The following is a 23,766-nucleotide window of genomic DNA, read 5'->3' as shown; positions in this document are numbered from 1 at the left end:
TAGGAAAGAAATAATGGATCGCCTTTCTGATCAGCCAAATTAAGATGCAGATAGAGGTAGTAAGACTCCCAAAAGAAAAGTATCGTAATTTGCTTCTCCTAGTTTTGTTTCCATAGGTATAAGGAGTTTGTAGAGTCAGTGGGGCCATTTTGCTCAACTCAGTGAGGCTGTTCTCATGCACAGCCAGGACCAGGCTAAGGCAGGCCCAGTCTTGGCTGTACATGAGAATCACCAGCAGCTGTGCGGCTACCAGCGGTGCTCTGGCGGCAAACCCGCCTAGGGAGCCCACCACTTAAGTGTGGTTAAGGGAACGAGCACTCCCTTAGCCCCATTTATTTGATCATGTGGCACCATCAGCTGCTTTCAGCCAATACTACAACACTGATGAGCACCTGCCTGTCACTGGGGGTATCCCCACAAACCACGTGCCCCTCATGTGGTATATTGTGGGAGTTCTGTTGTCCCAACCCCTGCACCTTCGTGCTTCCAGGGGCATGTGGGGTTGTACACCCTGTGGGGAAGATGAGCTTCTGCTGCCTTCCCTGCCTCCTGCCCTGAAGCCCTTCTCACCGGTCAGGAGAAAGGGCTCAGTATGTTTCCTTACATTTGACCTAAGCCTAGGGGATAGTCTGGCACCATATACAACAGTAAGCCAATCTTCACTTTGAAGGAGAAATGAGGATCAGCAATATCATCAGCTTGAGCAACAGAAAACTAGTCAGTCAATCTTTTAAATAAGGAATTATGATAGGCGATAGCCTGGCTCCATGTACAACAGCGAAGCATTTGGTCAGCATTTTTCACAAAGGATATCAATAGTCCAGCATCCTGTTCAAGATCAAGCCAGGATATTTTCTTTTACATGAGGAAGAATGAATGCATATGTATTTCTATTTTTTATTTTTTTATTTTTTTTAAAAAAATACAATTAAGCCAGGCCTCTGTGATTTTAAAGAACAATATGCAAAAATGTTAGGAGCCAAACTGGCCTGTGAAATAACAGTCCAGAGAACCCTAGCTTTGTGAACATTTTCCTGAACTTGGGATGGAAGTGTTCAACAGGGAAACCAAAGGAAAGGTTATGAATCCTATTGAGGAATAGGCTGGATAAGCTTCCATATAACTGTAGTCACACTGGGATAGTTGCATATCAAGTTACTTGTCTCCTTCTGCAGATGTTATCCTCACAGAAGGATAACAGCCTGATCACGTGTTCAGCCTGAACATGAGGAGGGTGAAGTGGAAGTGTGCCTAATAGCCACATCTTCTGAGCCAATGCACTACCTGGCCACATTTCCGGTGCCTTCCCATATTTGCAGAATGTGAGGAAACTTCCTTCTGTGGCTGAGAACCCTGTTGGGATATTAGGAGCGGGGCGGGGGGCACAGCTAGGGAGTATATCCGTTCCCACTCCCCATCTCAACAGATTTGTTGGGAAATATATTTGAACACGTATCTTTTCTTCACTTGTGGTGATGGCTCTATATATGTCTTCAAAATGTGTTGGGTTTTCTTTGCTAGAGGCTTTCTAAGAAGAGACATCTCATACCCTGAGCCAGTAGGGTGCACCATGAATGCTGGGTTGTTGTTTTTTTTTATAGGAGAACATGCTAGTGCTGGATGACCAGGGCTCTTGCCTGAATTTCTCGATAACACATCTTTCAGATTTCAGGCACTGATAACAATTCTCTGCTTTCCCATCATAGTTTCTCACCTCAGAAATTAGATTCAGATGCAACTGCTTTATGACAGTCATAAGACTATGCATGCCTCAAGGGCTCAGAAAATGATGTAAATTGGTGAACTAAAAGCATCCAAAGTGAATGCAAGGCCTTACCTACAGCAATACAAAATTAAATCACAATCAACAAGAGCATGCTGGATGTACAGTATGCTCTAGCTGCAGTAGAGAGAACATGTGTTGGAAACCATCAAAGTTGTGAGATGATTGAATGGATAATTGAAGGATGCTTGGCTTTAAATAATGCCCATTATCTGACAAGGCATAATCAAATTGCCAATCAATTCATACATATTCCCCTGGGAATTCAGTGCTGCTTCTTGTTTGAAAGGGTTATTTCCCCATTTCTTTAGCAGTTTGTTTAAAGACTTGAAGTTTTGAAAAAAAGATTACCTTCTCACAAATAATGTGGATGTGACAAACATTCTTAATAAACATTTCAGAAACTAAATATCATGGGAAATAACATTTAAATGCTGTTTTAGACTTTATTCCTGATATTTAAAAAGCCAACAATATCTGAATAGATGCGCATCACTGGAAAAGCCAATGATTCTGGCGTAGACATTTTTGCTATAACAATTCTCAGAGATTCATGCTACTGAGGAAAATGTTGATTCTTTGGTTGATATCTATACTGCCGACATACAGTATATGTTTTTACAATGGAGAGCCAGCATGGTGTAGTGGTTAGAGTGCTGGACTAGGAGCGAGGAGACCCAAGAGTTCAAATCCCCATTCAGCCATGAGACTTGCTGGGTGACTCTGGGCCAGTCACTTCTCTCTCAGCCTAATCTACCTCACAGGGTTGTTGTGAAGAGAAACTTAAATATGTAGTACACCGCTCTGGGCTCCTTGGAGGAAGAGTGGGATATAAATGTTTTTAAAAACCCAAACATTATTATTACTTCCTCCAAAAATTCTTGGAATTGTTATTTAATAAGGTGCTGAGAATTCTTGCTTACAAATCTAGGGTCACCCCTAGAATGTGGGATGGTGGTAGAAAACACATTGCTGATGCATATTTAAGATTGCACCATGTTCTTCAGAAGCACCTGTATTTTCAGTTATTGTGAGTTGTAAAAAATATATCACAAGAAATACTCTCAAAATACACTGACTGACATCTTGACTAATGAAACATGCATCTAAGGAGGCTTTGTGGGGATAGGAGTCCAAACACTATTCCTCCAGTGTGTGCCCCGTTGTACCACAGGACAAAGACTTCTGAGCGTCGCTCATGCTCCAGAAGTGCTCTGCAAGATTGGAAAGAAGTCACTAAACCTCAGCAATGTCTTTCTGATCCCGCAGAGCACTTCTGGAGCACACTTATAAGTTAATCCTGTGGTGCAACAGTGCATGTCCAGGAGGATTGGGGGAGTTGTGCATGGCCTCCTGGAGAGCCTCCCTACAGAGCCTCCTTACATGCACACTTCGTTAATAAATTAATTGCTATTTAACTTGAAAATATCTAAGTACCAGCCTTTGAATGTTGCTGTGAGCCTTGCTGCCCCCTAAATCCTTTCTCTCCCAACCAGAAAAGGTGCTTTTGTAGAAATGTGTGAGGCCTCCCCAAAATAAAAATTCCCAAGATTCTTTGGTAATTACTGCTAAACCAGCCTATTGGCATGCCAATTAACTCAGTTCAAGGTCTGTAGTATAAATATGCGCTTTCCATGGCTATAACAACATTTCCTCCTCCGTCAGACATTTTAACAATGCCAAAGCAAGTTTTCATGGTTAGCTCCCATGATCCGACATGTTAGAAATGAGATGCTACTAATGAGAGATTACTTAGAACCATATCACTGGATCTATCTGAACCACGAGAAGTGAAGAGTTAAACATTTATCTCACTATTTTACAGAACAGCATTAAAACAGATGTATCGTGTCTTTCTCAACAAAAACTCTTAGTTATTCAGTAGCAGCTGACTGGGCACAATCCTGTTTTCTTACTTGAAAAAAGGAATATTTCACTATTCTGGTTTTACCTTATGGTAGCTGAAGCTGATTAACGCTAGATATTCACAAGTATACACCAGATAATATCTGACTTCAGTAAAGTGGCCACGGACTTCAGCAAAGCCTGGATTGTGACTTAAAGCAACCAGATATCTTACTGGCCTGCCTAACGCAATGATCTGTCTCCCTGATGATGTCTTTGAAATTTTGTATAGGCCATTTATCTAGTCCTAATGAAACATTTGATCACATCCTGAACTGTGTAACAGATGTCTCACATAAACCAATATAAATCTCGCCCAATTTCACAATCATATTAAAACCAAATCACAAATGTTCCACTCTAAGAATAGGAACATTCAATCTATATCTATCCAGCAATTCCTCTCTCACCCCCATTCCCTAAAATAACATGGTAGTGATTGGAAAATGGCCCATAAAAGTCCAATTAATGCCCTCCCTTCTGTCTTGCACTTGGACTGATGAGTTTTTTGTTTTTTGGTTTAAAGTCAGATTGCATGTGCACCAAGTAAAATGCATAATCCCTGTCTACAACAGGGAATGCAGTCCTGGAGGGGAAACTAAGCATCCATTAAAACATCATTCCCCACCAATCCTTAATAGTGCCTGTAACCTTTAAGTGTTTTGTGGAGGTTTTAGATCTGCTATTGAGCTCCTTATCTAAGATCAAATTAAAGTCAGAGGCAATTATGATACAGCCATTTGCTTTCTCTGTAGACTTTGGAAGGAAACTCTGTCCATTCTGTTCTGGGTAGAAGTCTGAAGAGTGAGCATGTAAAGAAACTTTCTCCTCTTACTAGTCAGTGAAATGTACTGGGAAATAAAGATGAGTCTGAGGGACAGCCATGTTGGGAATGCCAGTTCCCTGACAAGAATCACCAAACTACTGGGAAGCAATCAACATACCTTGTCAATGGTATATTGCAGGTACAAGAGGGGAATAGCTGCAGTTCTGTATAGGAAGAAAGCATTGTGGGCTGTATTACTGAAACTGTATTGTCTTGCTTATCTGAGCAATGCTGAAATACAGCTGTTCTACATATGAGTATGTTGCTGTGGGAATATACGTCTATTCTACAGCCTTTGTTTCAGAACTCTAACACATTCCAAGGAAATGTGTGTGGTGGGGTGGTGGTGGTGGCTGATCTCCTTTGATGTCACAATGGGGGCAATATTTTTCTAATGTTTTCCACCTCAGAATCTTAGCTGATGAAATGGAAAATCATGAAAGAGTATCTTCACATCACAGAGAATCCAATCCTTCTAAATATATGAGGACTGGGATTCCCGAACTTCTGGAGGCTTTTCAAAAATTATTTCCCAAGTCACCATCTGGGATTCTGAGGTGAAAAATATTACTGATAATTCAGAAGTATTGAAATACAGGTGGCCCTTGTTACCCGCAGTGCTGGCACCTGTGGTTTCGCATATCCACAGTTGGGTCATAGGGACCCAGTTTCTTCACTCACAGGGTAAAAACAGGGTTATTTTCAACACTCTGTAGTTCTTGAGTGGCCAAAAGTGTCACTGAATCCCATGAAATGGAAGGTCGGGAGATTTAGGACCAACAAGAGGAACTACTTTTTCACACAGCGCATAATTAATCTATGGAACTCTTTGCCATGGGATGATTTGCAGTTTTGTTATCCGCGGGAATAGGCAGGAATGGACCTCTGCGAATAATGAGGTCCACCTGTATATCAAAGTATCAGATGTTTGATAGTAAGAGAAGACTGTGTATGGATTTGTGTTTGCCTAGGAATAAATTCGGATATCAAAAATCCCTTTGGAGTGTTTTTGTGAGAAAAATGGCAGCACTGTCTTCACTATCTGAACGGAAGAGGAAAAAAATAATATCAAAGAGTGGAGGAAAGGAGACCAGTAACCTCTTCCAAAGTGACAAAAGCTTAATATAAAATACCAGAGAGCCATATATCATGGGGATGACAGGAAAAAAACTGCACAGGAGAAAGAGAGTACAATCCGATATCCAGGAGAGAGGTCAGGCAAAGACATCAGAAATGATGGAATCTAAAGAATATACTGTGACACTTCTCAGTCCCATAATACAAGAAGTATATTAAAAGACTAAAGCCCCCTAGTAAAGCATAAATATAGCCATACAGGAGATGGCAGATGGAACACCTGTGGCTCCTGGAAGAGTAGAGATGGTGGGGGGGAAGAGCAAATATGGAGGGAGGGAGGAGAGCAGTGCATGGTAGGCTAATATGCTGGAAGCAAAGGAAACACTGGGAGCAGTGTAAAATTCTAACAATGCCCATCAGAATGGATTTTTAAAACGGTGGCGATGGTTGGGGATTTCCCCCTCTCTACGTTGTAGAGACAGCCCTCCTCTTGTTTTGTTTTGTTGTACAGTGCCTGCTTGATTTATGGGTGCATGAAGATATACAATCATTCAAAATAAATAAATATGTAGAAAATGTTCAGAGCCATTACAGGATGCATGATATGACTCGGAGAGCATGGAAATATTGGGAAAGGATTTGTCCATCGTATAAAATTTATTTCTTTGTTGCTTCCTTCAGAGAGATTTTGTTTTAAACTTCATCTTCTTTTGGATGTTCTAAGGATTTTCCAAAGGAACATGATTTAAAATAAAATTCCCTTAAAATTGAAGATATGTTGCCCTTTAGAAACCAAGGGATGGTTTCTTTGTTTTGGTTTTGGTTTGGTTTTTTGAGAGGCGAATGCATCAGATTTCAGGAGAATGAGAAATATTATTGTTGTACCTAGTCAGGTACTGGAACCTCTCATCTAAATCCTCAGGATTGTCCTAACTCTTCCACATGGAGAAATGGCCTTCCATGTCCCGCAGAGGAACACAGGTGGTGCCAGACCTGCCCGTGCTACTGCAGGGCCCTAAAACATGCAGCCATGCTGCTGTGCAAGAGGGCAATACCGGGACTGATGCCTCTTGTACAACCAACCACACGCAGTGCAGGGCTTCCCTTGGGAAAAATGGAATACTTGGAGCCCTGCAGTGGCACAGGTGGGTCTGACACTGCACATATGATGCTGTGTGGCATGTAGGTCATTGTTTGCTTCCATTTGTGTTTATAATAGGTCGCTTTTCTATTCTGGGCCTCCAAAGTGGTGCACAGCTTTAAAGATGCCAATAAAATAATAATCAATACAAGTGTGTGTGTGTGTGTGTGTGTGTGTGTGTGTGTTTTTCCACCCAAAGTGGTCCTCAGGTAAGAGTAGCCCAAATGTTTGAAAAATGTTCAAAGGAGAACCATCTGTGGCCACCTCAGTAGCCTGCTTCCTCCTCCCACTTTCGCCACCTCCCCCTTGCTGCAGCATCTGCTGCCCTCACTGCCACTCAGTGGTGGACTGGCCAGGGTGTCAGCTTGCCCGATGGCAAGTGGGCCCTGTGGGCCCCTGATGAATTGGGCCCCCTTAAACATTAGAAATATGTTTAAAATGTTAATGACCTTTTAATAGTTTGAAAATATAATAGAAGTTCCAATATTATTACTGTCTGCAACTAAAATTTACATCGTATTACTATTTTAATAAAAAAATTAATAAAATCATTTTTCGAGGATACTTTATATTTAAGAATATTATGCCCAGCCAGCCGGGGGCGCCTGGTGGAGGGCAGCGGGCACTGGTGAGCCTCCGGCAGCATGCCCACCGCGGCCCCCGCCCGCCTCTGCCGCCTCCTGTGGCAGTTGCTGCCACCGCTGCTGCCACCCCGCTGGCCCTCATGGGCCTGATGCCGCTGAGCGACACCATGCAGCTGGCCCTCGAGCAGATCCTCCGCGAGTCACTGCTCAGCCCCTGCGCCCTCGACCTGCGAGCTATTGCCCCTGCCCACATTGCACAGACAGCAAATATTTTCCATTGCATCGGCCTCGTCAGTTCGCGTGTGCTTCGTCAGCTCTTCACCTCGTGCTTGCTGTGTTTTATGTGTTCTGTAAAAGGTATGTATTTAATTAATATTTTTTATATACTGTGGCCCTAATATACTGTGGAGACAAAGGGGGCCCACTCAAAACTATCATTTACTGTGGAGTGTTAAAATTACTGTGATTGTTAAAATTGTTCTCAGTAGGTCAGAGCAGAACACAACTGCACCCAAGCAGTGCTTTCTCAGAACTCCCTCTTTCCCTCCAGAACTTGCCTGATGTATCTCTTCCAGACTCGCCCCTTCTCTGGCTGTCAGTCACAGACTCTGATTCTGCCTGCCATTAACTCTTTCTGGGCAGGTTCTGCTGGGTGACACACAGACAGAACATTTTTCTGGCTTTACTTTTCACTCCCATTTGTGGGGTCCATCAATATCCCACCCTTTCTCTCATTGCTTCAGGGGAGGTTTTCCCAAACCTCTCCTAGGCAATGGGTGAAGCATGTGGTTTTTAATATACAGTACATTTAATATTTTACCTTTTTCTTTTACCAGTTACACTTATAAAAATTAATAAACACTTTTGATCACCTTTGCAATATCAATACACATATCATAGTTATATTCAGAAATACATTTTCAGGACATCACGTCCCATTACCTGAACTTTAGGTAAACCTTCTGGAGAGTGCATCAGCCATGACGTTCTCTTTCCCTTTTATATGTACTATGTCAAAATTATAATCTTGCAACCCGGTACAGTCTCTGCTCCATTACCATCAACATCATACAAGAGAATGGCTGTATGGACAGAAGTTGTTGGAAAACATCTAGGACAAGAAAAAATGAAACAATTAAAGCTAATTGGTGAGACAAGATGGTCAGGAAAATCCAACGCAGCAACAACTATATTTGGACGTTTTAATGATGCCGCTGTCAGTACTTTTGTAAATCTATTGACATGCTTATCAATGATACAAGATTCAGACAAGTTTAATGCAAAAACAAAACAAGAAGCAAATGTTTAGTTCAAAGTCTTCTAAAGTATGAAACAATATTGACAGCATTTACTTTCTTTTATATATTTGAAACTACAGCCCTGTTATCAAGTTATTTACAGACAAGTGGTTTAGATATGTTTTCTGCATGGAGTTTAGTAGATTCAGCTAAAACAAAGTTGAAGGAACAGACAAGAACATTTGATAATGTTCACAGCAAGGCATTGGAATTTGTAAACAAATGTAATGGCAAAATTTCACAGTTGAATATGGATGAAAATCAAACATGGGAAACTGACTCTTTGGAAATAGCATTGCCAGTTAAGAGGCAGAGGAAGAAGAAAAGAATGGCAGATGAGCTTATAGACGATGAAGGAAATTCCTCAGATTCTCTAGCTGATTTTCAAGTAAATGTGTTTAACCTAATAATGGACCGCATTGTCAAGTCACTAGATTCACGCTTTGTACAACACAAAAAGTTGTATAAAGATTTATCCTGCTTGGACCCAGCAACGTTTAAAACTATTGCAGAGAAGGGCCTTGAAGATGAAGCATTGGAAGGTATTATTAAGCTGTTTCCACAAATCAGCAAAGATCAAGTAATATTGGAATTGTTTTCTTTTGCTTCGAACTTTGATGTATTAAAGCTATTGCTTAATGATGGTGAGAATATGGATTCCAGTTGCAACAAGTGTAAAATTTGTCGCACTTGCCCATCGTGTGTACTGAAAATTCTGGCATCCAACAGACTTCACGACAAGGCATATGATAACCTTTATGAACTTTATAAAGTCATCTGCACACTATCAGTTACTAAAGTCCAATGTGAGAGGACATTTTCAAAGCTAAAGATCATAAAGACAAGGCTAAGAAATTCACTGTCTGAGGAGAACTTGGAATCATACATGTTGCTATCCATTGAAAAGGAATTGTTGGATGAATTGGATGCAGAAGTAATTATTGACAGATTTGCACAGTCATCTAGTGAACTCAAATGATTGCTCTTAATATAGTGGAATGCATGAAATATGCTTTTGAAGTACCTGTTACGTGGTGTAGTGGTTAGAGTGCCGGACTAGGACCGGGGAGACCCGAGTTCAAATCCCCATTCAGCCATAATACTAGCTGGGTGACTCTGGGCCAGTCACTTCTCTCTCAGCCTAACCTACTTCGCAGGGTTGTTGTGAGGAGAAACCTAAATATGTAGTACACCGCTCTGGGCTCCTTGGAGGAAGAGCGGGATATAAATGTAATAAATAAATAAATAAATAATGTGTAAAATGTTCAGTACAAGCAAACTATTGAAAAATAGCCACCATTTATTTAAAATTTTAAAAAAATCAATAAAAATTCAATTATAACAATCTGTAGTGTATACTGCCAGTAATATGTACAATATATGTACACTGTAATTATTTAAAAATATACATTTATTTTGCAAAAATTTTAATTGTACCTTTTTTCCACTTATGTATTTTTGAAATTTTTATTTATTTCTTATAAAAAGTCAATGATAGCTTTATAGTTGTGGGTGGGGCCCCTTTGTCTCCTGGCAACCAATATTTTTAGACCTAGTCCGCCACTCCTGCAACTTGCAGTGGCTCTCTAGACCTCTCAGAAGCAGGAAAAGGCCCCATTCTTGTCTGAAAAGCCCAGATTGCCTCTGGGAATTTATGGTACATATTCCATTCCCAGCAGCTCTCTGGCCACTCAGAAGGGGGAAAGCCCCGTTCTTGCCTACAGACCGGAATGTGGCCTTTTCCTTTGGAGGCCCAGAGACCTACTGGCAAGTGATAGCAAGAGCAGCAGGAGTACTGAAGATGGTACAAGCTGCCCATGGTGAGCGAAGGGCCATACCACCAAAAGTGGCAGAAGATGAGGAGGAGCCAGTGATATCTGTGAGTACTGAACTATTTCTGCTGGTACTCACTTGAGAACCTAGTCTTAAACATTATGTGGATTACTGTCAATATTCTCTCTCTCATCTGTGTGTGGAATGTGTTTTGTTCTGGATGGCAGTATCAAGGCAGTGTGCAGGCATGTGCATTCAGAATGGGACCTTCCTGATTAAATCTGAGCAGGATCTATAATCCTATAGATTATAATTAATCCTATAATTATAATCTATAATTAACTGAGCAGACATCAAAAAATGCGTGAGCACACACACATGCACATGCCTTAGAACAGGCATCCCCAAACTGCGGCCCTCCAGATGTTGCTGAACTACAACTCCCAGCATCCCTAGACACAATTTTTTGTGGCTGGGTATGCTGGGAGTTGTAGTTCAGCAACATCTGGAGGGCCGCAGTTTGGGGATGCCTGCCTTAGAGGGAACACTGATCTCTCTCTCTCTCCCCATACATACATACATACATACATACGGGGAAAACATCTCCATACACATACAACAACCAAGGGGGAAACTCCTCCATCTGAAAGGCCTGAAGAAACAAAAATAAAAAGCAACACCTATAACGTAGGGGTCAAGAGGAGAAGGGAGAGAATTCCAAAGCCTGATCATCTATTTACAAATTTCTAAATCCTCACATGTGGGTCTTCACATTTTCCAAACATTTAAACCTCCAGATTCAAATTTTCTGAAGCTGTTTTCTCACGTGGTTGGGTGAAAACACACAATTTCCTCCATCAACTTCCCCAACTGTACCCCCTTTTTTGTTGTTTTGGAAAACCCAGTCTTTCCCAAGATTCATATTTACTGGAGTTAAAATAAACTTCCTTTACCCAAATGCAAATTTGCTCAAGAATAATGATGTTCCAGATCTCAGTTGAGTTCTATGCTTCAATCAAGAGTCTGTGCAGGATCGGGTGAGTCTGTGCGGGATTGGGGCTTGAGGGAGTGAGTCAGCAGTTCCTGAGGGTCAGCTGCCTAGATTAGACATCTTTCTGGTCTCATAAAGGGCTGCTTCGCTGTGCTCTGTGCTTCAGTTGCCAGAAGCCTTGTAGGGAGAAAGAGGGGACTTTAACATCTGCTTCCCAGAGACAGTGGATGCTCAGTGGTGAGAGCCTGTGTGGTTGCTATCTGCTGTTGTGAGCTTGCCAGCGTGTGCCCCCTAATGTGTGGGGCTGTGGCTGCTGCTATGCAGGTGAGTCTATGCAGGATTGGCAGGTGCCAGAGGGAGTGAGTCAGCAGTTCCTGAGGGTCAGATGCATAGATTAGCCATCTTGCTGGGCTTATAAAAGGGCTGCTGCCCTGTGGTGGTGGGTAGGGATGGGCGAAACGTTTTGGATACAGAATGTTTTGTACCCAAAACAGCCTGTTTCGGGTGTTTTGTAGACAAAACCAAACACCCATTTTCCAGATCCAAAAGTTTTGTATACAAAACAAAATGTCCCTGTTTCGACTACAAAACGTTTTGTTGTTTCGGACCTCCATTTTGTAGTGATCTCTGAGTCAGTCTCCATTTTGTGTTTGACATCTCTTTGAATTTCCCACCCTTCCAGCCTTCTGATCGGTGACCTAAATCATGGGCTGACCTGCTGACAATTCCCTCCTTGTTCCCCATTGGCTCTTTTGCTTCTTGCCACTCTTTACTGACCCCACATTGGCCAGGGGAAGGATTGCTAACCCATGGGGTGCTGGGTTATGCTGTTTCTGTGGTGTTCTGAGTGTAGATTCTCTGGTAGCATATGAGAGTGGATTCTTGTTTTTCACTGAAAATCTCATATGCTACCAAAGAATCTACAATGAACACCTCAGAAACAACAAAACCCAGTACCCCACGGGCTTGTGGGTATGTGGGGGTGGTTGGCACCCTATGTGCACTACACACCCCTCACTCTGGGCAACCCCAGTGCCTCCCAAGTGGAATTATGGGGCTGCTGAAACCTAAACCTCCATTATTCCCTATGGGAGAAATCTTAGACACGTAAACTTCATCAAATCACAAAAGATCAGCCCTTTGCCCAATTTCTTTGAAATAATTCTGGAAGTTTCCTTGCCCCCATTGGGCACTACCACCCACCACACTCCGCTCTGGGTCATCCCTTTCCCCTTGATTTGAAATGATACATTTGCTGGAATCTCCATTATTCCCTATGGGAAAATTCTTAAAGATGTGTAAACTTTAAAAATTCACAAAAAATAAGTCCTTTGCCTAATCCCTTTGAAATTTGGCTGCTAGCTTCCACCCATTGGACGCTACCACCACCAGCCACTCTTTTTGCCCTGGGACCCTTTTTAAAAATCCAAATCGATTCAGATTCAGATTTGGAAAATTCGGCTACAGAACAAAACAGGGCTGATTCGGATTCAGAAAATTTGGGTACAAAACAAAATGGGGGTGTTTCAATTCGGATACAAATTGAAACAAGAAAATTCCAAAATGCACACCCCTAGTGGTGGGCCCACCACTCTTGGGATCGCCACCGAAGGGGTGACACCAAAGGGGGTTGCCCCTTTGGGGGAGCCACTTTGGGGAGCAACAAGGGTGAGAGCCTGGTGATATTTTTTGGCTTCTGTTGTTTTTGGATCCTGGGTGTTTCAGATGTGTCTTGATTTGTCTGGGGATGGGGAGACAGGGGGTATGTCCATTTATTGTGGGGTGGCTATTCTGGTGGTAGTAGGGAATAGAGGAAGTAAAGTTGGCAGGTCAGCACATTGTTACAGGGGAAGTGAAGTTTCCCCTTCCGACTGCCCTGCCAGCTCTGTGACCTTGGGGAGCAGTGCCAACCTCCCACAGACTCTCACCTTGCTCCTCTGTCTGTCTGGAATAAGTCGGAAACCATCCATGATCTGATTCTGGATGAAGGTGACGACCTGGTATGTATTACAGAGACTTGGTTGGGGGACTGGCTGCTGGCCCAGTCTGGTCCCAGCTTCTCCCTCTAGGATACTCTGTTGAGGAGCAGGTGTGGAGATGTGGGTGGGGAGGTGGAGTAGCTGTGGTCTGTAAGAATAACCTCTCCTTGACCAGGATCCCTGTGGAAGTGTGTGACCATATTGAATGTGTGTACCACCTGCATCCGTTTCTTTTTTTCCTTTTTCTTTTAAATAAGAATTTTTATTGAGAAGTAAACCAAAGAAGACAAAGACAAGTCACCATTAAGACAATACAAAACAATACAAAATAAATCATTTTTTGTAATGAAAAACCTCATTTTTCTAATTAATTACAGCAGTAAATAAAAAAAATCTAAAACAAGATAGAGCAAAAGAAATTCAGACTCTTAAAATTGTAAAATCTAATTTATTCAGCTTCTTGTTACATATCAAAAACACTATAAGTCAAATCCAGAAAATGGGAACAAAGTTTGACCATAATGGATATTATAATTTATAAACGGTTCCTAAATAGACACGAATGATTCAGTAGAGATACCATGTACAAAAGCCGAGACTTTTGAAACTGAAGCATAGTCCCACACTTTCAAAAACCAATCGTTAAAGGAAGGAATCTCCAAAGTACGCCAGTTAGATGCATATATAATCCTAGCCGCTGTAATCATATATAAACACAATTCGTTTGATTTGGCGGGAATGTTTCTTGAGATAAATGACCTCAGAACAGTAGTACATCAGCTGGTCACCTCCAATGTGCTCTATGTGGAGCATAGACTACTGCAATGCACTCTATGTGGAGCTGCCTTTGTATGTAGTCTGGAAATTGCAGTTAGTCCAGAATGTGGCAGCCTGGTTGGTCATTGCTGCCCTGAGGCTTTGGAACACACTTCCTGCTGAAATAAGAGCCTCCCCATCTCTTACAACTTTAAAAAGGCAGTCAAGATGCATTTGTTCACCCAGGATTTTAATTAGATATGTTTTAATTGTGATTTATTTGTGTTTTAATAGTTTTAACGTTTTAAATTTTAATTGTTGAAATGTGTTAATCTTTTTATTGGTTTTTTTATTGTCTTGTAAACCGCCCAGAAAACTTGCATTTCGGGCAGTATAAAAATGTGATAAATAATAAATAAAATAAAATAATAAATAGTCAGAACATATCAAACATGGGAGATTTCAATCTTTAGCTGAAATATAATTTGTTTAAGTCTTTGTAGCTTGTTTGGCAAAAGGTTTGAATTTACTTCTGTCTGAACACTGCCTGTCTACCATCTTCCACCTTTATTTGTAAGAAGCAGCTCTTTTGAAGGTAGACTGTCAGATTAGAGGAAAAATTATCTACAGTAGCACTTGACATTTTCAAAGCACTGTTAAAATATTAACTTGTTAATTATTTCTAAAGAAAGCAAATGTTACCACCCTTTCTAGAATTGTGACAGCTAATGGTGAGCATGTTAAGTGAATTTCTCAACATCACAAATTACTCAAATCAAATTACAAGGTGAGGATCTAGGATTTCCTGCTGCCTGGCTTAAACTCAGACCCTTTACAGGACAAAGAGGAGATGTTTTTTCCTTCTAATCAATCCAATGAATTCCACACAATATCAGTTTTTCATAAATGATGCTTTTGATACTGCCTTAGGACAGATCCACACATGCAGTTCCCACATGAGAAACCATTAATAATAATATTTGTTTGTTTATTTATTTGATTTCTTTACCGCCCTTCCAAAAATGGCTCAGGGTGGTTTACACAGAGAAATAAACAAATTAGATGGCACCCTGTCCCCAAAGGGCTCACAATCTAAAAAGAAGCATAAGATAGATACCAGCAACAGTCACTGGAGGTACTGTCCTGGGGGAGAATAGGGCCAGTTACTCTGCCCCTGCTAAATAAAGAGAATCACCACATTAAAAGGTGCCTCTTTGCCAAGTTAGCAAGGGAAAAGAAGCCAAGAGAAACCTTGAAAAAGAAGCCAAGAGAAACCTGTGAAAAAGTTCCTCACCAACAGCAAATTAAAATTTCATAACTTGTTAGTATTTAGTATTTACTAAAATACTAACTTAATATTTTAAAGTGTGCAGCCAAAAACACAATGCATGAATGAGATGAACAGACGTTTGGAAACATGTCTATCATAGAGGCAGACTTATCAGAGAACCAGAATTAGATGAAACTCCCTGTCCAGTCTGTATAGAATCTAGAGTTGCTGCCATGAAAAGTGTGGATACATCCAGAGTGCCAACAGTGGCTGCCCTTTCCTTGTACACTTGATCACAAACCTGGACTTGCTTTCAGGTAATGTGTGGAGAGGCTCACAGTGGTCAGTGAATGTGAAAAACGTGTTTGAGAGCACATGTCTGATTGGCTGTGATTCCCTGCCAAAGTAGACACTCAAACCTGGGTTTGTTGCTGCACAATGTGTGAAATGGTCCTTAGTAAGGTAGTTCTCACAAACAGATTCCTGGGTAGGAGAGGGTTAACCCAGGAATCTCAGGGGCATTGGGAGTCCTGATCCAGCAACTCCGAGCCTGGGTTGCCCAGTTTCACTACCCAGGCTACAAGTGAGGTAGGAGGAAAACAGAACCTATCTTACATCTTCCTTGGATCATCTGCCTTACATCTTTCTTGGATCACCACTTTTAAACTGCTCCCAGGTGAGCAGCAGCCATATGTACTATCAAGTTTTGGGGCTTGCAAGGCCAGGGAGAGGAGCGCTGTTGCTGTACTGAGGGCTGCCTCTTTGCTGCTCATGCAGTGCATTGTGGGATATTGGAGGACCCAGCTTGGTCTCCCCCCTGATCTTGGCTATGGAGATCACTCATGCTGTTCATGTGGGCGTGCAAGTGGCAGAGCCATGAATAGGCTTAGGTAATTTGGGAGCAGGAAGATGGGATCCTGCCTACCTTCCAGCTCTCCTGTTTGGTTGTGTGAACCAGCCCAGTGATTACTCACCTTCTACTGGGTGGATGATGTCCATCCAGATAGGATATATTCAGAGCACCAACCTCCCTTCTCTGTTATTCAGCTATATATTTTCACTCAAATTCATGGCACAGCAGATGGTCCAGGATGCAGCTTTTCCTTGACCTTCATCATTCCACCCTTCTGATTTCTGATCCCCCCTCATCTGTTTTAGGAAGCTTCTATTTACCCTGTAAGCTGACAGATATAATGGCTGACATCCCGACTAAATTACTCATGAGTTGTCCCATTGAAATTAACAGAACAAGTTAGTCATAACTTGTCCCATTAATTTCAATGGGACTACACCTGAGTAATTTAGTCAATGAAGGTGAATGATGGAACTCATCCTTGGTCAAGTAGAATTTCCCTTGAAACACACCTGAGCTGAGAATTCTAACTATTAACATAAATTCATTGATACTGGCATCAACAAAAGTTCTTCACATAAGCGGTTTGCTTATTGTAGAATTAGAATAGTAAGCAGGTGTGAATGAGTGGAATGGTAAGCAGATGTGATTACTCTATCGGGTGAAGGACAACATGGGGAAATACTTCTGTTTTATGTTTGCATGCAGCATTAGGTAAAGTGGGTCATTAATGGAATTAAGCACAGGAAACATCCATAAGAAATATTGCAAAGTCAGCACACCACACCCCTGGTTGGATTTAGGAAAAGATGTCCCTGGTGAACACCTGGGGTACCAACCAGGCTTGAAGTGAGCCAAGTTGTTATTAGAATTTTAAAGCTTCCATAAGATAAAACAAAATTGTTTTTATTAGTTGTTGTATGGCATGAATAAATAAGGTGTACAGATTCATGTGTGCAACTTATAAATCATGTAGATCATGCAACAAAGTTGTGAAAGAGTCTGCAAATGCAATAAAAATTAAGAGCTGACATCCAGATCAGCATTATGCCAGTTGCATGGACAACTGGGGAGGGAGAGCATTTGCTGATCTCTCCTTCTTTCTGCAGCCCTCGGTGCTACCTAAAACTATGTCCATGAAAGGTCTGAAACTCTCAAAGACACACTTTTTGGAAGCATAAAGGACTGCAGAAGGAAGGAGGCATCAGTGAAAATTGCATGTGCACAGCATTGTTTGGATGGAGCACACAGCATTAATCTGGATATCATCAGCCAAGGTATTCAAAAACTGAACAAATTCTGAGGGGCACCAAGTTTACTGCTCACTGCTCACCCAGCCACCATTTAGTCTAGAGCTGGCCTTTTTGGAACACAATTGTAGTCTACAAGTATAAAACAATCATATGAACCGCACCGCCCATTGAGATCATCTGGAGAGGTTCGTCTGTGGTTGCCAATGGCTTGTCTGGTGGCTACTCGGGGACGGGCCTTCTCCATTGCTGCCCTGAGGCTTTGGAACACACTTCCTACTGAAATAAGAGCCTCCCCATCTCTTACAACTTTTAAAAAGGCAGTCAAGACGCATTTGTTCACTCAGGCTTTTAATTAATTAATTATTATTTATTTATTTAAAATATTTCTATACCACCCAAAATATGCATCTTTGGGCGGTTTACAATTAAAATCATTTAAAAGATTAAAAACATTTAAAACACAGTATTAAAATTATTTAAAACTATAAATCTAATTTAAAGCCTGGGTGAATAAATGTGTCTTCAGTTGCCAGAGATGGGGAGGCTCTTATTTCAACAGGGGGCACATTCCGAAGTCCAGGGGCTGCAACGGAGAAGGGACCAGACAAGTTGGCGGAACCACTCCAGATGATCTTAGCAGGTGGTGGGTCTCATGGTGAAGAAGATGCTCTCTTAAATACCCAGGGCCTAAGCTGTTTAGGGCTTTATAGGTAATGACCAGCACCTTGTGTTTTGCCCAGAAATGTATCGGTAGTCAGTGCAATTCCTTCAAGACAGGAGTAATATCGTCTCTCCTAGATGACCCAGAGACCAACCTAGCTGCTGCATTCTGAACCAACTGCAGTTTCCAGACTACGTACAAAGGCAGCCCACATAGAGTTCATTGCAGTAATCCAGCCTAGAGGTTACCAACAGATGTACCACTGTTTTGAGGTTGTTCATCTCAAGAAATGGACGCAGCTGGCATATCAGCCAAAGCTGATAAAAAGTGCCTCTGGCCACTGCCTCAACCTGGGACACCAGGAAGAGGTTCGGATCCAGAAACACCCCTAAACTGAGCACCTGTTCCTTCTGGGGGAACATGGCCCCATCCAGAACAGGCAGATCAAAATCATCTCCCGAGTTGCGACCCCACACAATAAGTACCTCTGTCCTATCTGGATTCAGCCTCAGTTTGTTATACCTCATCCAGCCCATTACTGCCTCCAAGCAGGCATTTAGGGAGGTTATGCTTTCTCCTGATGATGTTGACATGGAGAAGTAGATTTGGGTGCCATCAGAATATTGATAACACCCTGCACCAAATCCCCTGATGATCTCTCCCAGCTGTTTCATGTAGATGTTAAACAACATTGGAGACAATACGGAGCCCTGAGGGACACCATACCAAAGTTTAGATTTTGAACAACAACAGTCTCCAAGAGACACCATCTGGAATCTGACCGTGAGGTAGAGGCGGAACCACTGCAAAGCAATGCCTCCCACCCCCAATCCCCTCAGACACTCCAGAAGGATACTATGGTCAATAGTATTGAAAGCCACCAAGAGATCCAAAAGGACCAACAGAGTCACACGTCCTCTGTCAATTCTCAACTGGAGATCATCCATCATGATGACCCAGGCAGTCTCCACCCTATAGCCTACCTGAAAGCCATTTTGAAATTGGTCTAAATAATTGTAAACTGCCCTGAGCCATTTTGGAAGGGCAGTATACAAATAAAATAAATAATAATAAATAAATAAATAAATAAATAATCGGTTTCCTCCAGGACTGCCTGGAGCTGGGAGATCACCACCTTCTCAATCACCTTGCCCAACCATGGAAGGTTGGAGACAGGTCTGTAATTATTTAACTCTGAGGAATCCAAGGCATTCTTATGTAATTATTACATCAAATTACAGAAAAAAATGTTGCGACGCTATAAAGTGAAATTGTGTTCTAAAATACAGTGGCTGTATTATCTTTAAAAACAACAACAGTTTGCTGTAGAAATAGATGGAAGCTTTTCTCACTCTTTTCAGTCAGTTACAGAATTACCATGTCTACAAAAATTGGTTTTACAATTCCCTCTCCTCTGTAGCTGTTAGGTGATTTTTCTTCTTAGGAACAAAGTCACTGCCATAATAGTTTAGTAAACTGTTTGGACCTAACTTTTTCTTGCATTAATTCACATTAGTATATGTCAGGGCTGGCTGGCTGGGTGGAAGTGAGCTGGGAAGAAAGCAAGCAAAGCAAATCATCCATCAGTTGTGCAGGGATGGGCAGTCTGGGAGCTCAGTCTGCATGACAAGGAGCCTAGATTGAAGAGCCAGGCCAGAAGCCGCTGCTACTACTAATACCACTACTACTAATACTTATATACTGCTTTTCAACAAAAGTTCTCAAAGCATTTTACATAAAAATAATAATAAATAAAGACAACCCCCTGTCTCCAAAGGGCTCGGAATCTAAAAAGAAACTAAGGTAGGCATCAACAATAACCTCTGGAGAGATGCTGTGATTTGTAGAACCAGATGAAAATGTGTGTGCAAAAGTCTTTCCGTGCTGTACCGGCTGTAGTACAGATTTTGAAAAGAATATTCTCCAATAGAATGGATGGAATAATTCTCTGAAATGTTCTCTTCAATTCTAATTAATGCATTAAATAGAATATTATTTCCAAGTCTACTGTGGAGATGAAGACAGTGAGCGCTAGCAACAACATTCCCATTGCTGCTAGAAGATTCCCTATATCAAGCCTGCACAACATGAGGCTTGGGAACCAGATCTGGCTTGCAGGGACCTTTTTGCTGGCTCCCAGATAGGAATATCTTACAGAAAAACAGCAGGAGCCATGAAGAGCTCCAGGATTTGAATTCCTAGGATTGTAGCCTGAAAGCAACAGTGATGTAGGGAGAGGAGAAGACTTGACATTTGTTTGGGGCTGGCATGCACTCCAGGTGCCCCACTGACTGAGCATGGACAGGGTCCATTTTCTGGTTGATCCATAATTAATACTTAGTTTCATTAATATTTCTAATAATTAATTTTAATGTAATAATATGCTGAAAAATGACCGTGGCTTCCACACTCCAAGTCGTGGTTGGTTTCAGCCCATTGGCTCATTTGAATTGTGCACCCTTGCCTTATATGGAGGGTTGCCATTTTGGAGGCAGCAGGGGATGCTTACCTGACAGGTAAGCCATTGTGGCAGCTGTAATGTAATTTCCTGCTCAGTGAATTGAATCCTGAGATGGATGTCACACTTGAAAGCTGCTTCAGCAGACTCCCCCAGTGGAATTCCTACAAGACGTTCTGCACATCCCTAAAATAAACAATTTGGTGGTAACCCCAATCATGCTGATTGCTTCTAATTCCCCAGTGCAGGTATCCACACCGCCTTAGGTGAGGCAAAGAAGATAGTGCTTCCCACATCCTCCCTGCAGGGAGGTTTCCTCAAATATGGCTCCAGGTCTCAGAGCAATCATTTATGCTGCTCTTTGCTAATCGCTCCCGACACCCTTTAACAGTACGCTACTTAACCTTGGGATAGGTGAGGCTGCCAGACCCTACTGAGGTTGTTCCTGAGCCCTTCAGCTCTCAGAGTTTGGATTGACAAAGCTTCCCCTCACCAGTCCAATGCTTCAGGTAACCCACCCATCTACCTTGCTGTTATTTCCCCAGCCCATGTTGTATCTGCTAATTGTGTGACTTCTGTCTATAAACTACATGATCCAAATGTACTGCCATGATGCTAGGTTACAAAAAAAACGGAGGGCTTCCCCCATAGCACACAGATATAGAAGGCAGAAGTAAACAGGCGCAGAGAATGCTTTAAGTCCTGACATGTTTTGAATGTGACATTTCCCCCCCTCAGGGTGAAAACTTGAAATATGGAAAGAAACTTCAATTAAACTACCTTCCAGTATCTGGTAGTGTACTTATGAAGTTGCCTTTTACTGACTCAGAGCATGGGTCCATCAAGCTCAATATGTCAACACTGAATGGAGGAGACTCTCCAGGGCCTTTTACACACAGCAGGCTTTACTGTGAGCTTACTGGGAGGCTGTACTGTGAACTCAAAGTTGTCCAAAAATACTGACACAAATAGTGGAATTTTTAACTCCGGATATACAGTACATTGGGCTACACTCTAACGTGCTGTGAAAAACGCGAATTGTGTGTGAACTGCTTCCCAATAACTCGCAGAGGCTTTGGGGTAAATAGGGCTGATATGTGAATGCACCCGCTCCGTTCCAGAGGAGATGAGAGTTAAAGGGCTTTAAAAGCCCCATTCGGAAAACGTGCAGGGTTTTGGACAGAGGTCTTTTTTACCTGACTTGAAGATACGAGGGCTTGAACTGGGGAACTTCTGCATGCAAAACATGTGCTCCGACCTCTCCCAGAATAGAGCAACTGGTTCTGTTAACAGAGCAAGTACAAGAACTGAATTTTGTTTAGGTTTGCTGTTTCAGTCTTGCCGACATTTTAACGTTTCTCCCTGAGGAAGAACTGTCACATTCGAAACTGTCTTGAGCTCACATCAAGAATGGTGACACCCAAAGTCTGTTTCCTAGGCAATAAAATATTTCCTAGGCAATAAAATATTCTAGGCAACAAAATATATATTAAAAAAATAGTAGGGGTGTGCATGAAACCGGCTGGCCTGGTTCGATTCGAGTCTAAAGTGGACCCAAACCAGACTGGATCAGTTCAGTTCTATCTATCTATCTATCTATCTGATTTCTATACTGCCTTTCCAAAAATGGCTCAGGGCGGTTTACATTAAAACAAAACAAAAATCAATTAACTATTAAAATCAAACAATGTAAAAACAACATAAAACCATTATTAAAACAATTAAAACAGTTTTTTAAACCCTGCAAAACCAGGCCAAAACCTATACAGTTTTGCCCCCCATCGAACCCCCCCTGGTTCATTTAGTGGGGGTGTTCATGAGACATTTTGAGCTTTAAAAAAAATTGTACTTACCCCCTCCGTTCATGACCAAGCCACACAGGGGCCCTTTGCGCATGGGCAGCGGCCTCCAAAATGGCCGCTGTGACAGGAGAAAGGCCTGGAATGAGTCGAATAATGCCCAAACAGGGTGTTTTTTTGCATAAGAAATGCTGGAGGGGGGAGAAGGAACCACTGTGGACCCCCCCGGCCTTGTAGAAGCCCCCCAGAGGAGGTATGTTACACACACACACACACACACACACAGAGAAATTCAAAATGGCTTGCAAACCCCTCAACATCCGTGTGTGTGTGTGTGTGTGTTGATCCAAGGTTGAGTTGAACTGGTGGTGGTTTGGCTTCACCCCAAACCTTTGAACCTTTGAACCGAACCGGTTCGACATTGAACCCGTTCAATGTTGAACCAGTTTGCACATCCCTACCTGCTGGTTTCTGCCTTCCTCATTTGTGTCATACAGCAGATTAGCCAGGGACTTGACTCAATCCTTCTTGCCTGTCTTCACTGTGCCTTCTCAAAAATCTTCAGTGCAGAAGAGGTGAATAAATCAGTGCAGGACAGGGGAACATATCTCCTTTTTGGACAATTTGGATACAGAAGACAACATTCTTCTATCTATCTATCTATCTATCTATCTATCTATCTATCTAACACATTTGTATACCGCTCAAAACGCAGTTTACAACAGAACAATAAAAACAACAGATAAAAATATTAACACATTGCAACAATTAAAATTTCAAACATTAAAACTATTTAAAACACAATTAAAACAATATTTAATTAAAAACCTGGGTGAACAAATGTGTCTTGACTGCCTTTGTTAAAGTTGTAAATGAAGGGGAGGCTCTTATTTCAGCAGGAAGTGTGTTCCAAAGCCTTGAGGAAGCAATAGTGAAGGCCCGACCCTGAGTAGCCACCAGACAAGCCATTGGCAACTGCAGACGAACCTCTCCAGATGATCTCAATGGGCGGTGTGGTTCATAGCAAAGACGACATTCTCTTAAATACCCAGGGCCCAAGCTGTTTAGGGCTTTATAGGTTACTAGTGAATTTAAGCCCTTTAAATTAACGGGCACTAGTAGACCGCTATTGCGGCTCGCTTTTGGGGGCTGGCTGTTCCCTTCTCTCTCCTGCCCCACTCTCCCTCCCTCCCTTCTGCCCCACACTCTTGCCTCTCTTCCCCTCCCTCCCACCCCACTCTCTTGTAGGGGTGTGCACCGGACCGCGGACCTGCGGCTCGGCACTGGGGTGGGGGGGTCCATTAAGGGCGGGGGGGGGCTTTACTCACCCCTCCCGCGCTTTGCTGCTTCGGCGCCATA

General features: G+C 42.2%; 1 long non-coding RNA gene across 3 annotated transcripts in view; it reads right to left on the bottom strand.

Moving 5' to 3' along the window:
- The window catches only part of LOC128341207 (uncharacterized), a 30,992-nt gene extending 8,318 nt beyond the window's left edge, over positions 1–22,674 (bottom strand). The window contains exons 1-4 of one of the 3 annotated variants that reach the window (XR_008314262.1): positions 22,462–22,674; positions 21,805–21,891; positions 8,259–8,427; positions 7,077–7,664 (exon numbers count right to left, since the gene is read on the bottom strand). This is a non-coding gene — a long non-coding RNA (uncharacterized LOC128341207). Of the gene's footprint in view, positions 1–7,076; positions 7,665–7,873; positions 7,962–8,258; positions 8,428–21,804; positions 21,892–22,461 lie in introns of those variants that run through there. The other 2 variants (XR_008314264.1, XR_008314263.1) reach the window with 2 other exon arrangements.
- Between the last annotated feature and the right edge of the window lie 1,092 nt (positions 22,675–23,766).

Source organism: Hemicordylus capensis, chromosome 1 (genome assembly GCF_027244095.1).
Source record: "Hemicordylus capensis ecotype Gifberg chromosome 1, rHemCap1.1.pri, whole genome shotgun sequence".
Lineage (NCBI taxonomy): Eukaryota > Metazoa > Chordata > Lepidosauria > Squamata > Cordylidae > Hemicordylus > Hemicordylus capensis.
This window is presented reverse-complemented; position numbering and strand designations above follow the sequence as displayed.